This window comes from Xiphophorus hellerii, chromosome 22 (genome assembly GCF_003331165.1).
Source record: "Xiphophorus hellerii strain 12219 chromosome 22, Xiphophorus_hellerii-4.1, whole genome shotgun sequence".
NCBI classification, from domain to species: domain Eukaryota; kingdom Metazoa; phylum Chordata; class Actinopteri; order Cyprinodontiformes; family Poeciliidae; genus Xiphophorus; species Xiphophorus hellerii.
The window spans coordinates 19,685,433-19,702,347 of record NC_045693.1 but is presented as its reverse complement, the minus strand read 5'-3'; the positions used below and the strand labels follow the sequence as shown (position 1 = coordinate 19,702,347).

General features: G+C 39.6%; 1 protein-coding gene across 30 annotated transcripts in view; it reads right to left on the bottom strand.

Moving 5' to 3' along the window:
• The window catches only part of LOC116713177 (ankyrin-3-like), a 135,890-nt gene that overhangs the window by 72,008 nt on the left and 46,967 nt on the right, over positions 1–16,915 (bottom strand). The gene's annotated exons all lie outside the window — the stretch shown is intronic.

The window sequence follows — 16,915 nt, the reverse complement described above, 5'->3', positions numbered from 1 at the left end:
CTTTATCCTCCTCCTCCTCCCTTTCTGCTAAGTTTGTCCTGAAATAACAGTGGCTCAGAGCCAAATTGTGACCACGCAAAACATCCAGCGTCAGAGTTTTCCACTAACAATCTGTAAATAAAAGTGCAGGAGGAAAAATACTGCCGCTCGTCTGTTCATGGGCAGACACGCAAATTAATGGCAAATGAAGCCACGCTAACTGGAACCAGTCATTTCCTGATTACAAGAAACCATTAAGCCAAATGTCATATCGCTGCAGACCATCAGCTGGCATGTACACATTTGTTCGTCCTTTTTTCCATATCCTCAACTCTCAGAGGACGGTTTGATGGATCGCTAATGATGTCTCTGCTCTCACGGCTCTGAGAAAAGTCAGGATTCAGGCCTGAGTGGCGATCATGTCAACAATAAAACCCTCTAACATTTAAATATATGAGTGGTTCAGAAGCGATCAATGAAGCCAAAACAAAACATGTTTTCATCGAGACTGAAGCTAGATGACGATAAGTGGGAGAAATGCTGCAATCATTGACTGTGAAATCTCAGTAATGTCAAATGCCCCTTTCTACCCTACAAACATAATTACTTACACTGTGGATCAGAAAGTTTCTCCATTGAGGGATAACAGAGCAATTAAAAAAACATTTATACCTCCTTTTGTCATGGTGTAACTACAAACTTGAATGAATACTCCTTTGTTTTTGTTTTTTCAACTAAAAGTCAGGGGAAAAAAAGTCAGGCTTGCTTTTGTCTCTAACCTCTTTTTACTCTGATACCCCTATCAAAACCTGTGCAACAGCCTGAAAAAGCCAGTTAATTAGTAAATAGAGACTACTCCATCATATAGCCTACTAAAATACAACAAAGCTTGTTGTTTTTGACAAAAAAAATTGAAAAGTAAGTGCATGAGACTCACTGTGAGAGCAGAACTCAGAACAAGGTGTGAAAATAAAGTCTTCTGAAAGTCATGGACATTGAGCTACAGTTGTAGTGACCTTCGGATTGACCTTTTGGAAACATTTTGTCTCCAGTTCAGCTTTAACTCCGCCATGCCGTCACCACACACATCCACACATTTGCTGAGGTAAACTCTCTGGACTTTTATTGTCCTGTTAAGATGTCTACATGTTGATATCTGCGCAATTAACAGAACAAGCTGTCCCCTAACAGAATGGAAATAGTGTGACTCTGATGACAAAGCTAGACTATGCAAGACAGGTTGTCTTTCCATTTGTTCCCCTACTTTATGTTAGCGTTATTTTATGGGCGTTTTAAATGTTATGGAGAAACTTATAATATTTCTCATGAAATACTTTCTCGCTTGAACATTGACTAGCTAAAAGGAGAATTGATACGTCTGCTGAATGAGTTCGGATAACACTTATACAATCTGATTTAACTAAAAAAAAAAACTGAGCCAAAAATTTTAAGGTTGTTTTAAGTGCATGTCATATTTCCATAGCAACACTTGCTTCCTATCTCTGTCTGCTTTTGCTGCTTGCGTCATAAAGGAACGTTTTACTGAGCAAAAGTATTTGTAATTAGTGTATTAGTTGCTCCAGATTACTTACCCCGAAACGACAAAGTAAGTCCGTAGCTCAACTCTCAAAGCATTCAATTAGTTTGTTGCATCTATTCTGTTCTCTTTTTTTATTATTATTAAAGTGAGATAAAGTAAACATCTTTGCTTCAAGCAATGACAAAGTCTAGTTTCAGTAATTTTTCAACAAAATGACCATTTCACCATGTGACATCTTTTCTCCCACAGCAATGTCTGTAACATAATGTAAGTATTTTTATCTGTTGGTTTTTCACGTCTGAATAAAACCCAAACAGATATCCAGTGTTTTACAGAAACTGAAATGTGTGTTCGTTATGATGCGGCCTGAGTTTAGCGTCCAGGTGTGTGACCTACTGAGCCTTTGTTGCTCCAAGGCAACAAACTATGTAAACTTACACATATGATGCTGTATAATTTTTAGATTCAAGACAAAACCTGTGGGTTTTTTTTTAGTAATATGTACTACACTTTAATCACAGAAATAGCAGAACACACTTTAATTATGATTTGAAAAGTTATGTAAGTGCTAGCGTCTGAGAACACTTGCTAAGCTATGCTTTATGAGATCCTCAAGTGTTTTTAAAATTTTTATTTATATATCATGCGACTGCCAACGCATCTTTAAACAGAGTAAGTAGAGTTTACCCACAAGCACAACACTGCTTTTGTTCAATTATGCACAGAAGCCTCTAGAAAATCTCTGAGACTAACTTCAAGGTCTACGTTCTGTCCAGAATAAGGGGCGTGAAGGTCTTTGTGGATGAGGATTTACACGCGGCAGGAACGTAAAGCAAAGGAACGTCATTGGGCGCAGACAGATCAAACGTCAAAGGAAACTGGGCCATTAAAATCGAGGTTAAGCCTGACGGAGAGCATTAATCTACTGTTAGCTGGATGGGTGAGGATGAGGGACACAAATCTGACACACAGGCGATAAATTACATGTGCTGTCTCCCAGCCGCACTCAGAACAGCCAGAAATGCAGGAAAAGCTCAGCCCTTTGCATTCTCTGTTCAGTGGCCGCTGTCTGTGAGCGCGTCTCAGAAGAAAAATTAATGCAGAAGCAATCCAGTGGGTCCTGCAGACTTTTGTGGTTTACTCTGAACTTTAATGCTTCACAGACAGCGTTTTAGTTTTCGCTGGGAATGTCAGCAGTTCATTGAAGAACCACGCCTTCTGGAGAACATTCAAACTTCATGCTGAACGAGCCCAAGCTGATTTACCGTTAAAGCTTAATTTAATCACATTTTGCAATTTCTTAGATATTCGAGCACAGATATGCTGGATATTCAGTCCGTTTAAAGACAGATTCCTGGGCGGCATCGCATCCTTGATGTCACTTCGGCACATAGCAAAGTACAAACAAATCAGAACATGTGCACCCACTGTCACATTAAAAAGAATAAAGATATGTTATTGCAAAAGTCTTCAAGCTCTTTTTATGTTGTTTACCTGCATGGAGATAGTGGACCGCAATATAAGCACACACTGATGTCATCACTATGGGCTCAGTGGGAGCTTAGAGGAGAAGAGCCAGAGCAGCAGCAGCTGTATTGTTTAACTTGATCCTCTGCTCTCCTGACAGCACAAAACTCAGAGCTGGGAGCACAAAGCCAGCGGCGTCAGGATGAGGGCTGCAGCGGCCAGCAGCGCCGAAACACTCCCTCACAGCAGCAGTCACTTTACCACAGGAGGTGAAGCAAAACAAATTCATTAACTCGAGCAGATTCTCACAGATTCTGCCTCCCACGGTTAAATACGATGAGCCTGTTAAAGAATTATTGGCTGTTGACATGTTTACACTGGAGGATGTTTTTGGGGCTTTTCTGGAAAAATAAGTCCAAAATTAAACTATGCACCCTTGGACTTTTTCAGTGCATATTCTTAAGTGCAAGGAAAACAATAATTGGCTTTCCCACAGCATGATGCTTTCAAGACTGTGTTTCATTATAGAGATCAGGTTTCCCAAAGGGATATGGAGAGTGAGAGTCTTTAAATAAGATTGCATGCATCGGGGTGCTGTGGTGGCGCAGGGGCAAAGCACGACCCAAACATTGAGGCCTTAGTCCTCATGGCGGTGGTCGCAGGTCCGATTCCCGGCCTGGTGACATTTGCCTTCCCCCTCTCTCATTACTCTTTCCTGTTGAACTACTTTCAAATAAAGGCCACTAGAGGCAACAAAACCTTAAAAAAAACTATATGCATCGACTAAAAGATCAACTTTGGCCCAATGTGATCAAAGCATACCATATGTATGCTATATTTGTTCCCTAGTTAACTTGCGGCAAATTGTTAACATGACACCATGAAGTTTCCTTTGACAAACTCATTTTTATTCTTTGACATTTTATTGAGGCCTGATACTGTAGCTCTTCTGTTGTGATCAACTTGTTTTATTATTGTGTTTGTGCAGCACTTTGGTGCAGTTTGGAACCTGTTTTTAAAGTGCTACATAAATAAATTTGACATTGACTTGGCAGGCAGTTTTGCCATATTCTTTCCATTTTCAGATGACCAACTAAACACTGATGTCTGAACTTTGGGATCTGGTTTTACAGCCTAACTCTGTTTTTAACTTCAACCTCGTACATTCCTTTTTGTCTTGTGTTGTTTGTTCACCAATGTTATCGAACAAACCTTGGAGGCCTTCAATGAGCAGCTGGATGTATAGAGAGAAAGCCAACATGGTCCTGGTGGCGTCATGCTGACATGGGGATATTCAAATTATAATTCAGCCTTAAGTTACAAGTGCACATGTGGTAGCATCTTAAAATACTGCTGGTGGATTCCTCAGTGCAAAAAATAGACCCTGCTTCCAATCTAAACCAATAACTGGTTTATGGTAGATTAAACATGTTTTATTAAATTTCTTGCGGAGAGATAAATATAAAGCAGATGCCTGATGTTTGTATGTAGCTGAGCATGAAAGCAGAAAAAAACAACTTGAGTAGTTTTTTATCACATCAGAAAAAAATAAAATAAGAGCTGCCTAAAAGCATGTATGCCTATAAAATAAATACATAGCCAAGCCATTCTCTTAAAATATACTTCCATCTTTTTCACTTATATACAAACAAGAAATAAAAATGTTTTTTTTTTGCATAATGTTGCAACGTTTATCAGATTAGCTGCACCACTGCTAAAAGTCCTGGTAGTTTTTGCATACCTGCATTCACATCTTTTGCAATTCTAATAGTGTAAGTATTTCTCTAACATCAAGCCAAAATACAACAGCAAATAAGTATCACAAAATATATTCAAAACATAAGCCTAACTATCAATAATAGCACTACTTACTCGGGCAAGAAAGGCTGCACCCTCTTCCACAACCATGCTCAAGTTCTTTGCCTCTTTCTTTCTCGCCTCCCAATAACGGAAACTGAAATCTGAGATGAAAGTGGCCAGGCAGCCAAGTAGCCAGCCAGTCAGTCATCTATTCAGCCTGTCGGTGAGCTGCTATCTCAGCCTCACAAACTTCCAGCCCAACCGGAGTAAAGTGCAAGGAGCCATTGGCTCAGGTGACAGAGTGGGGAGGAAAAATTGCAAGCGGTGGGAGTTTCTGGGCTCCTTCCGCTCTGTGGTCGATGCACATCAGGGCGAGGGTTGGACAGGAGGGTAAAGAGGTGAGCGGAGGGGAAAGGATGGCAGGAGGTTTGATAAGGAGAGCGGAGTCTACATAGTGAGTAAACAAAGCGCTCACGCGGCACAGAGGACACACGCCAAATCCCCTCTGCTGCCCTCTCGCCCTCCCCATCCATTCCCTCCTGTGCTTCTCTTTTTTCCTTAAATCTGTAAACGAGGGTAAATCCCTGCCTCCTTACAGACGCAGGGGATGGGGAGGCTGACTTACCATAATAGCTGAGGCTTCTCCATCCCTGTCTGCCTCCTTTCTCTTCTTCCTCACCTTCATTTACTCTGAGCATATGGGGGGCAGTGGGCGTCCGATGGGGGGCTGTCGGTGTGATCTAGATATCCAAGGTTACGAGCAGCGAGAGGGGCCAAACTGAAAATAGCAGCTGAAACAAATACTTTCACCAAAACACCCCCCCTTAACCGCCGTGTTATCCCACCCACTCTCCCTCTCTTTCCCTCCCACTCGTTCTCTCCCGTAGTGTCTGCCAGCCCGCTCCTCTCTTTATTGTCGCCCTGCTAATCAGCTTTTTTTTGCTCCCCAAACAAAGACTAGTGTCAGTGCTGCTGTGAGTGCACACACACACACCAGGCTGGGCTTGCTATACCTGGAATCCCAACACAGTGGTGATTGTATGCATACTGGCGATGCTGGGGAAGAGGGAGGGAGGAGGAGGGAAGGGGCGGCTTTGAATGCAGCAGGGGACAAACAATAACACCAGACGCTACTTCAAGGGCTCAGGACCTTGAGGGTGTCCCTCTCCCGTCAACGAGGAGACGTTAACATAGGATTAGGGGCTTTTCCTTTAGTATTAGGGACACCCTCTGTCTCTCCACCAGGCGCACCGCCGCAGTCAGCTGAGTGGGAGCCGAACATGGAGAACTCACACCCCCACTGATTGTTCCAGGCACTCAGAGCTTCTCCTCAGCACAGCGCAGAAGCATGTGCACAGAGATCCATACGAGCAGCAGAGAGGAGAAAATGCTACATTAGTTCTGCATCTAAACTGTACGTTTGATCTTGGGTAATTACACCTGAGGGTGAAAGGTCATCTGATGCCGTCTTACAGGAGGTTCTACAACACTTCAGTGTTCTTTGACTCATTTTTCTGTGGCTATGACAACGCAAAGTTCAGCAAAAACTCTGAGTTCTTTAATATTTGCAGTCTGGCTCATCTGATACAAGCATTAAATGTTGATAAAAAAAAAACCAAGAGTTCTCTGAACAGAATGAAACATCCTTATTCAATAAATTAGAGTTAATTTGTTTCAGTAACTCAATTCTCTAAGTGAAATACATTACATACAGACTGCTGATCTTATGACTATTTTTAAATGAATTTCTGCTTAAATAGAAAGAAACACAGGATTTAAGATTAGAATATTAAATCACACCAAAATAATAATAGTAATAATAATAATAATAATAATAATAATAATAATAATAATAATAATATTAATAATAATAAAAAAATTAAACCTAAAAAATGTGGCCTTAATGAAAAATATATTGAATACTTTCTTAAAAAGCAAACCTAATCAGAGCACATATTCTAAGTTATTGATTATGACTGTACCTGTGAGCCCTAAACTGCATAAAAATTGTAGAATCATACATATATTTTAAGGTCATATGTTAGAATAGCAAATTCTGAATAATATTTCTCTAAATCCAGTGCTTTACAAAAGTAACCAAACTTTTTCTGTCTGTGTGTGTGAAACGGTTATCCCGCAAAAGAACTACTACAGATGGTGCCGTCGACGTGCCAGCTATTTGAGATCGAGCAAGGAGAAGCGTAAGAAAAAAAGAAAGAAAATTAAAATGTCTTATAATACTGGCGTTGTTGTGGGTGTATCCCTGTACTTTGAGACAGGAGACAAAACGAGTTTGACAACAGCGGGGGATTTCAAACCGAGGGAGTCCTGGAAGTGAGCTGACGGAGGGAGTGACAGATGCTCTGGACCAGAAGAGGCGAGCGCGACGTGTGATTGGTGGATCACGAGCTCCTTCACGCTAACACCGTTGTGAGCAATCCTCCTCGGGAAAAGACTGGGTTGCCATAGTTACGAGGGAGGGTTACTAAGGAAAAGGAGGGGATTCAGGCCTGGCAGTGGAAAATAATTTTGGCACAGTTGAATCCTGCCTTTTCAAACAATAACGCACGTTTTTGATTCTATGCATCAAACGAGGGGACTTTTTTCTTCTACTTGCATTTCTATTTACAGCAAATGCTTACATTTAATCCTGTGGATATGTGAGCAAAGACTCTAATTAATGAATTTAATTGTAGTGAGTTGGCTGTAAGGTCACTCTTCATGTAACAAATATTACAATAAGACATGCAACCTTTGTAGAACAGGACAACAGTCACTCTTTTTCGAGTGATCTGTGACCTTTTCTCTCAAGATCAACCCACGCTCTCTCTAATACTCACTTCTCTTCAGCTTGACTCTCAGTTTATTTTTTTTATTTTTTTTACAGCATTTAGATTTGGACACTCAGGCTGCCATGAAATAATAACAAAAAAAATCTGTTGAAATTTAACAGAAAGAGAAATGGCTTTTGGCTATGTGCATTCGCTGTCTTGCATTTCTCAAACCTCAACTGGAGGAATGAGAAACCCCAATATCCTCATTCTGTGGAGGAAATCTTGATGTTTATGCTAAACGCAGAAGACAAACACACTCACAGCGGGTAGATATTTGCTGCTTTTGCTGCACAGAGCGTGCTCAAGGACACGGCCCCCCTCACCTGGGACAGGAAACCGGCAACGGGTGTTGGGGAGACAGGAGAGAACGGGAGCTGATAGTGCTCGGAGGAACGGGAGAAATGGGAGAAATGGGAGACTCGGCAAAGAGAAGAGGGAGGGATGAACATGGGTGCACAATTCATGTCAACTTTTTATCCAAGCTCACCCAGATTCACCCGGAGAATAAAAAATTTTTTTTTAAAATTGCGCAATTTGCTATCCAGGTTCTAGTGTTTTAATCACATGGGAGGCACAGCTGCATTGATAAGCATGGAGTTATTCTATAGCTGCACTTTTGAAACATCCTGTGGCATCAGAAACGGGGAGAACCCGAATGCCGCACTGGATTTCATCCAACTGGTTTGTCAGCTGAAAAGGCGAAATCTACACACTTAAGTTTCACACATCAATATCTGTCTGTGCAGCAGACTGACCTGTCGTACACAGGTCACCCTACGGAAAGGAGGGGGTAGGTTTATAGGACGGTCATTGAAAGGACAAACAGGTCAGGATGTAAGCGCACAAGATGAAGAAACGATCGGGTACAGAGTGAAAAGAAGGAGAGAGAGAAATGCACGTTGACGGGAGCACAACTTGTGCACAGGATCAAACACAAATACAATCAATGTGTGTAATAAACTAAATCCGATCCGAAGACTTGGCTGGATTATTGCGTCTGCCTCTCTAACCTCGGCCTGATCAGGGTCAGTCTCTGTTATGCAGGCAAACACTGGACTCTGGTGGACAGTCTCCTGCATCACAACTGCAAAACATCACAGCGATCCCAGCTGAGACGTCAGCAGTGTCCCAAAAAACCAGGAACCCTCCTGCGACCAAAGCCATCTGTTCCTTTTGTTGTTTTAAGAATAATTTATGTACAAAGGGATCTTTATCTTGCTGCTACATTCATTACAAGAAGAGCTATTGTACATAAACACCAGCATGTTGCAACCTCTCGTTGACAGTGTGACCGTTTGTTTTTGATCCCAGAGATGCATCTGCTTGTTTAAATCTCAGGTGGGGGAGTTGTTGTTGTTTGTTGTTGTTGTTTTTTTAATGTAAGTTTAGCATTTTTGGCTTTTTGTTTCTTACTTTCCTCTGCATTTGTCTCAAATGATGTGAATTGGCAACATTTCTGACACTGTTCTGTTTGCCTCTTTTGTAATTTGTTGATGGAAATGAAGTAAGTTTGAATTCATTTGAAAACAATTAATAGTATGAGAAATATTAACATCAGAAACTCTGAGCTCAATTTAGAAAAAAAGGAGCAATGACCAAACATGTTTTCCAGAGTTAGATTATTGCAAATGAAAGCATCTAAAAAAAAACCCACTTGATCATCTTTTTAGGTCACATGCAGGTGTTTTTTTTGTAATGGAGAACCTTTATGGGTGAATCCCTGAAATGATCAAAATACCGAATTATTACCAAACATTTCTGGCAATAAAATACTCTAAATGTAAGATTCTGCTAGAGATTTCAATTAGAACATTGTTTTACTGGTCATATACTTAGGACTAAATTCAATTATAATTTATAGTAGAAAAAGCAAGAATAAAACATAAATACTCTGCACATTATCTACAGAAGTTGCACAAATGTTTATGCTAATCTATTATCCTTTCAAGCGGTTTTGTTCATGTTTTTGAGAGGGTTGTTTCAAAACAAAAGTTTCAGCTAAGAAAAAGATCCTTAAATCCTTACGTTTACATGAATATCAATTAGCAGTTTGTCAGAACAGCTTCATCGTCATAAATATTGCATTTCGACAGGAGCGTGTGTGGTCAGTGTTGAGCATGTCTAACACTACACAAGTAATTGGAAAGGAGATTTCATGTTGATTCCAAGTAATTCAGATATAAACAGTCATAGACAATTAAAATGTAAGAAAAATAGTTTAATGTTTCATCTAGGAAACATTCGCTCCTGATGTCTTCAAAGTGACAGAATCTTGCAGAGCATAAGCAAAGAGTCCCCGATAAATTATTAAACATGGGGTACAAACACATGATTCCACGCAGCCAGTCGTAAAACCCTTAATTGAATATTTCATTGCAACAAGGAGGTAAACGCCAACACATATGCACAAAAAACACATTTTAACGCCTGTAGATGATATCAAAAGAAATGTGTTGCACATTTCTTTTGTGGCTTCAATCGTAACATTTTATTCGCTCATAAAGATGTCTATAAAAAGGCCAGGATTACAGAAATGTGTGTCATTTTGGCCGTGGAGCAGATCTGAATGAAGCAGAGCGCGCTGAAACTGTTTTCGCCCGGTCCTTGGCAGACAGAGAGCACCAGACGAGAGTAAACTACAGGCCATCTGTCCCCTCTGAGCCCCCTTTAGTGTCAACACAGCGCACACACACAAACACACCCACACATTTAACCACAATCTGGACAAAACTAAAAAAAAAAATGAAGACAATATTTTTATTTCTCCACAATCACCCTTAGACTCGAGACCAAACAGAGCAAAGGCTCCATTTAGAACAAAATGGAGCGTTTAGAGGGAGTTAAGAATCCCTCTAAACTCTCTGCATAAGCACGAGAGTTTAGAGGTATATATAAGATATATTTAGCTTATATTTCCATTTAAGATTTAAAAAAAAGCTTATCTGTAAATATGTTCTATCCAGAAGTCCTTAGGCATCACAGTTTTAGCTTCCCCTGGCTCCTTATTTAAAAAGAAACTCCAGTTAATCAGTTTATCACATTACTGAAAGTATTTAATTAACTGTAGATCCATCCTTTGATGCAAATGATCAGGTGTACTTTAAAGGAATGCTATGTTTTTGCATTTTAGGCAAGTAAATGTTTATTTTATGATTTGAAAAATGAATCGGTAACACTTTATTTGAAGGGGTGTGCATAAGACTGACATCACACTGTCATAAACATGACATAACATCTGTCATGAACATGAAGGAGTCTTTATGAATGTCTATTACTGTTGTCATGAAGTGCCATTCGGTAAATAATGACACTTTTAATGCAAAGTTGCATTGAAAGTCCATTAAGAGTGAGTGCTAACTTTGCATTATTTTGTAAATATTGACACCGTGATGCAAATTTTGCACCTTTAATGGACTTTCAATGCAACTTTCAGAGCAATTTTGCATTAAAAGTGTCTTATTATTTACCGAATGACACTTATTTTACAATTACAATTATTTTTTTAATTGTTAGTTACTAGAACAATGTTAGTAGATTGCTGCCTCTCAAAATCTGCCGTTTCTGCTTGACAGACAGACGGCTGTTCGGTGCTGAAACAGCCAGCTGCCCCCAAGGCATCACAAAATAATAGGCTGTTGAATAGGGAGCCCCACATCCATAACAGCAGGACTCAACCAACAGGAGAGGCATTGAGCAGACTGAGTAAAGAAATTTATTTGAATTGTTATTCCCCCCTATGAAGTGCTAACCTTGACAGCTGCTGAGTATTTAGTATCAATGAAAACGTGTTTTAGCCGGTTAGATTATCCCTGGGATCTACTTAGACGTTTAATAGAAAGCAGAGGAAGCTCAGCCAATAAAGATGCCATAACTGAAGCTCACAAGCAATCCCAGAGGCCATTGCAGGTCAAGGGGTCAGCGGGGTCAAGCATAGCCTCCGGAAGGATTTCAATACATTTAAGAGGACAGAGCAGCAGGGGGCCATTCAGTCTGTCTGCTTTGAGTGGCTAATTTAGATACATAACCGACAGGTGAAGAAGAATTGATGGAAATTTCTAAAACAAAAAGCAGAAAATAGAAAAATTCTGTCTGTTGCCTCAGTCCGAGTCAGATTGTGTTTGTAAAGAAATCCACGGCCAAATCCTTTTTTATCTTTCGCCCGAGCTTTGTTTAGCTCAGGATCCAGAAATCAATAAAGAGAGAGATACAGGGTGATCCACAGCTGATTTCTCCTTGTGTCTTTGAGTTCAGTTTGGGCGGCTATTTTTTCTCTGTAGGACTCTGCGATGGAAATCTGACACACTGGCGTAATACAGTAACCAAAAACTTGTGCTTTCCACTTTGGGAACAGTTTGCCAAATTTCTTGAGTCAAAATCAGAAAGTTTTGCAGAGGGTCTAAAGAACAGAAAGCTATTTAAGTGGATAAAAGGCAAAACAAGTCGAGTGTAGACGTATTAGTTCTGTCCTGATAATCTCACAAATATCCCAAGAATAAGCACTTCTCTTTGTAAACTCATGTGCTGCTTTTCTTTTTATTGGCTTCATTATTATCTGTTTATACATTAAATCCTGAAATATTAAGAAAACAAGGTTTGGCTTCGCACTTTTGGCAATATCTGACTTAGAAATTTCAACTTTAATAAAAAGTTATAAACTTCTTTTGCCCAATATTGAATGCTGTTTAATTCAAAAGCCATGCTACATGACAACATAACATAATTGTTAAGATAAAAATATTGATATTGAATACTATAATTAGTGATTTTGTATATTTCTATTTCCTTTATTTAACCAGGTAAACCCCGTTGAGATCTAGATCTCATTTTCAAGAGGGACCTGGGCAAAAAAATTTGCAATACATAGCAACCTGGCTACAAGATAAAAACAATTAATACATATGCACAAGTATAAAACAATAAAAACAATTTAAAAACAATGACACTGTCTCATAGAATCTTGTTGCCTATCTTTAAGAACTGCTCGAAATAAGTCCAGTGAAATCGTTTCCGACATCTTAAGTTCAGACTGCAGCTGATTCCACGCTGTGGGGGCCAACACACTGAATGCCTGCTTCCCTTTTTCAGTTCGCAAGCGTGGGACATGCAGAAGAATAATATTATTGGAGCGTAGAGAACGAGAACTGACAGTTCTATGTAGGAGAGTGGATAAATATGCTGGGGTTAGACCGAGTAGAGATTTATATATCAGGATCATTAAATGATTGTTTCTCCGTACATTTAAAGGAGGCCATTCAGCTTTTGTGTACAAATCACAATGATGTGTCAGACGTCTACTACTGGTTATAAATCTTAAAGCGCAATGATACACAGTATTTAATGATTGAAGACATTTGGTCGAATCATTCATGTATAAAACATCTCCATAATCCAAAAGTGGCAGGAATGTCGCTGCTACCAATTTTCTTCTAGCTTTGAGAAGAAAATTATATATGTACAGTACAGACCAAAAGTTTGGACACAACTGTGTGTCCAAACTTTTGGTCTGTACTGTACATATAAAGAAGACTGAGTGAAAACGTTTTAAAAGATAAGATAAATGTCCAATGAGGACAGCCTTTCACAAAAATATTCACACCCTTTGACATCTGTCACCTTTAGGGATGGTACTGGTTGTATTTTTGACTTTGATGTATTTTTGGGGGATTTTAGACAAGCATAAATCAGTATGTTACTGTCAACAGCATGAATTCAAACTTTCTTACAAGAAAAAATCTGAAAAGTTTGGTGTGATTTTGTATTCAGTGCCACCCGAGTCACTGCTTGCGAGATCTACCTTTTCACTGCTAGCATAGCTGCAATTGTTTTGGGGTATGTTTAAGTTTAGTGTGAATACTTCTAAGAGGCATTTTGTTAGTTTACAGTCATATAGAGAGTTAGGCAGTTTTACTTTAATACAAATCTATGAAAATCAATCAAAAACCTGCTCAGATCCAAACAGAGAGAAAACTTTAGCCAGCGTTTCCTCATCCTCCTTCTGCCACTAAAACCTGCTCAGTAAAACAAACTATTTAGATAAAAAGAAATACTGACAAAATAAAGTTCTATTATTAGTTGTTGAATGAGACACACTATCATCATGTTTCAAAGCCAACATATCTAACTCAACCTGAAACAGTCAAAGCAGTGTTGAATTATGATGAGCTGTATGAAGAGTAAAAGTCACATGTTTTAATGCCGTTTCCCAGGGTAACCGAGAAACTGCAGACGAGTGGAGTTTCTCTCAACGCATCACATCAACGACACGTCCACTGCTGGACTGAGAAGTTGATGAAATACTGTGGTTTGCATGTTACCGTGCAGCTGTCAGACCGGGTAAAAGAAAAACAGCCAGTAGATGGCTGCTGGCAGCTCACACACAGCCTACATGCCCTGTACAGCAAACCATATTTTACTGTGGGCGGCAGCACTTTTACTTCACCAGCATTAGTCCTGTTGTACAGTAGCACTAAATCTGACCCTGAAAAGCTTCCTTACTGTCTGTCCATTCATCCATTCCACACAGCTAAAGCTGACTGTTTACAAAGGTCCCCCATAATGTGTGCTATTACATGCCCACACCAACACTTCAGCAAACTCTGGAAAGCGTCACTGGTACACACACACAGAGGCACTCTGTGATTTTGCCTACCATGGTACGTATAGATGCTCTGTCCAGTTGTGCCAAGGTCACAGCTGAGCAGAGAGACTAACAACCTATAATAAGAAACACAACCTTGACTGATGGGGACATTCAGTTTACTTGGCTGAAGCAGTGAACACAGTCGCAGAGTCCTCTGCTCCTCACAGCTCTGAATCACTTTGTGTCAGTTTTTGTCCTTTACTTTTGCCTCTGCTCTTCAGCTTGGGTTTCCCTCTCTCCTGTGTCCAGATTCTTGTCTTTTTAATTGTTTTTCTCTGGGATTTTGTTCAAAATAAGCTAAATGCAGAAACCAGAGAGTTTAACTGATGTAATTATCCGAGTAAGAATAATATAAAGTATTGCTTGTTTGAATTGCTGAATATATGTTGACCACTCTCAAAATTAATAAATACATTCTTAATTTGCCATAGAATAGTGGCACTGATTTTAAACTGAATCAGTCCATTTACCAGTTTTATCTTTGTTTTTTCTTACTATTAATCTGAAGGTCAAATATGACAAAGATCTAAAGTCTTTGTTTCTGTTAGTTATTATCTTTCTAATCTAAAAACACCTGTACTTTCAGTTTTTAGGACAAACCGACATCTCGTACTTTGATGCACCTTTTAGCTCTTACTAGAATCCATTATGAATAATTGCTTTGAGACATAAATAGGAAAAATCTTGTAATTCTTCTCATAAGTCATCTTCTGTTGGATTTTAATTTAATATCTCTCAGGGGTTTTTCCAACTATTTTTTTTTTTTTTTACCCCTCCAGGGGGTCTTTTGTGGGCTCTAGTGTCCCTTATATTAAAGTAGGCTGACAGGAAACGGGGAAGGAGAGGGGGGAAGACATGCGGCAAATGTCGTCAGGTCCGGGAGTCGAACCCGCGACGGCCGAGTCGAGGACTCAAGGCCTCCAAATACGGGTCACGCTAACCACTACGCCACCATGGCACGCCCTTTTCCAACTATTTTACCCTAACTATTTGGTACAGTTTAGAATGAAAAGGTAATCTTAATCTCAGAAAAAGATTAATCTCTACTAACAGGCTACATTTTTACAAATGTGTACATTTTGGCTGCAAAGAGGCAAATCCATTCATATTTTCATAACTTTCATGTGTCATAGTCCTTACAAAAATCTGTTTTGATAGGTCCTACCTTGAAGAAAACCAAAAATCTGAACTATTCAGAAAAAGCCTGACCGGTGCATCACTAGTTATCACAGATGTCATCCAACCAGCTTCATTTAGACATCAGTCTAACAAAAACAAATCGCTGTTTATGCAGAAACAAAAAATGAAAAAGCTGTACAGACACGTCACTGTTAATAATAACACACACATATTTAATAAAATTGTATTTGTTTATGACAGGATTAAACTATTCAACTAATAGCTTGGTTTATTTTCTACAGCATTTTTAATTTGCTGTCTACTTGGACATTTTTGCTTAGTTTTTTTTTTCCAAACTGATCAACTCAGCAACTCATGTTTTGCACGTCACTGGTTATGGTTGGTGGCTGTCCGGAGGGAAGGTCTCTGAAAAGTTAAAGGGTGACGTGAGGGTGTCGAGTCGGCTCACACACCACTGACAGCCTCTCATTCGGCAGACACACACCCACACGCACACACACACAGACACTTATTCTACTGTGTGACAGCAACCCAGTCAGCAGCAACACCACCAGCAACCTGACTTGTACTGCTGCATCTCAGAGCATCACATCACGCCATCCAGTCTGACAGTTAGCAAAGTGTGCAATTAGTCAGAACATTTATGAGCAAAGCAAGTTTAATACTCCAATCCCCCGCTTATCCTTGCAGAGATGCTGGTGTCTGTCTCCAGCGGTCATTGGGCAAAAGCCAGGGTAGATCCTACACAAGCTACCAGTCCATCATAAGAGCAATTTATTTTCCAGCACTCAGCTGACCTAACAGTCATGTTTTTATGTTTTTATGGGAGGAAGCAGGGGTAACCAGAGAGCACCCTCTAATCCAGGCAGAGAACACACAATCCTACATTCAATGGACGTGAAGTGCAATTCAAGTTACTAAGTTGTTTTTTTTTAGGACATGGATGCAACCAGGTGTAAAACATCAAGCAACCAGCAGCTAAAGTGGGTTGAAAACCTCACAGTAGAATAGTTTTAATGCGATATTTTGAAAAAAATGTTTCTCCAATGAACTTGTAGTAGTTGAAATATCTGTTTTGTAATTGGCCATCATTATTTTGTTGATAAGAAAGTGAGTCACCTTGACAATAGCTGAAGATTCAAGGTACTTTCAAATGTCTATGACCAAAATTACCTTCACTTGGAGACACAAACGTAAAAAAAACTAAACAGATTTGTAATTTGTTATGGTGTGTGTGTGTTTTCAGCCAGGATATTCGATAGAATTTTGCTTTTGTTCTGGTGTTGATACACACATTTAACACCAAAAGTCTGGGGCAGAGAACTTCTCTACTTCCAGAACAACCCAAAGGTATTGAAATTAAACCCAAACGATGAACCCGACTATTGGGAGATCAATAATTTCCTTCTTAGTATCATGGCTGATTCCTCTGGATTTTTTCCATGATGTCACAAATGATGTGCTTGTGGTGTTCAAATATATCCACAAGTGGGCCTCCACTTAATTAAAATGTTG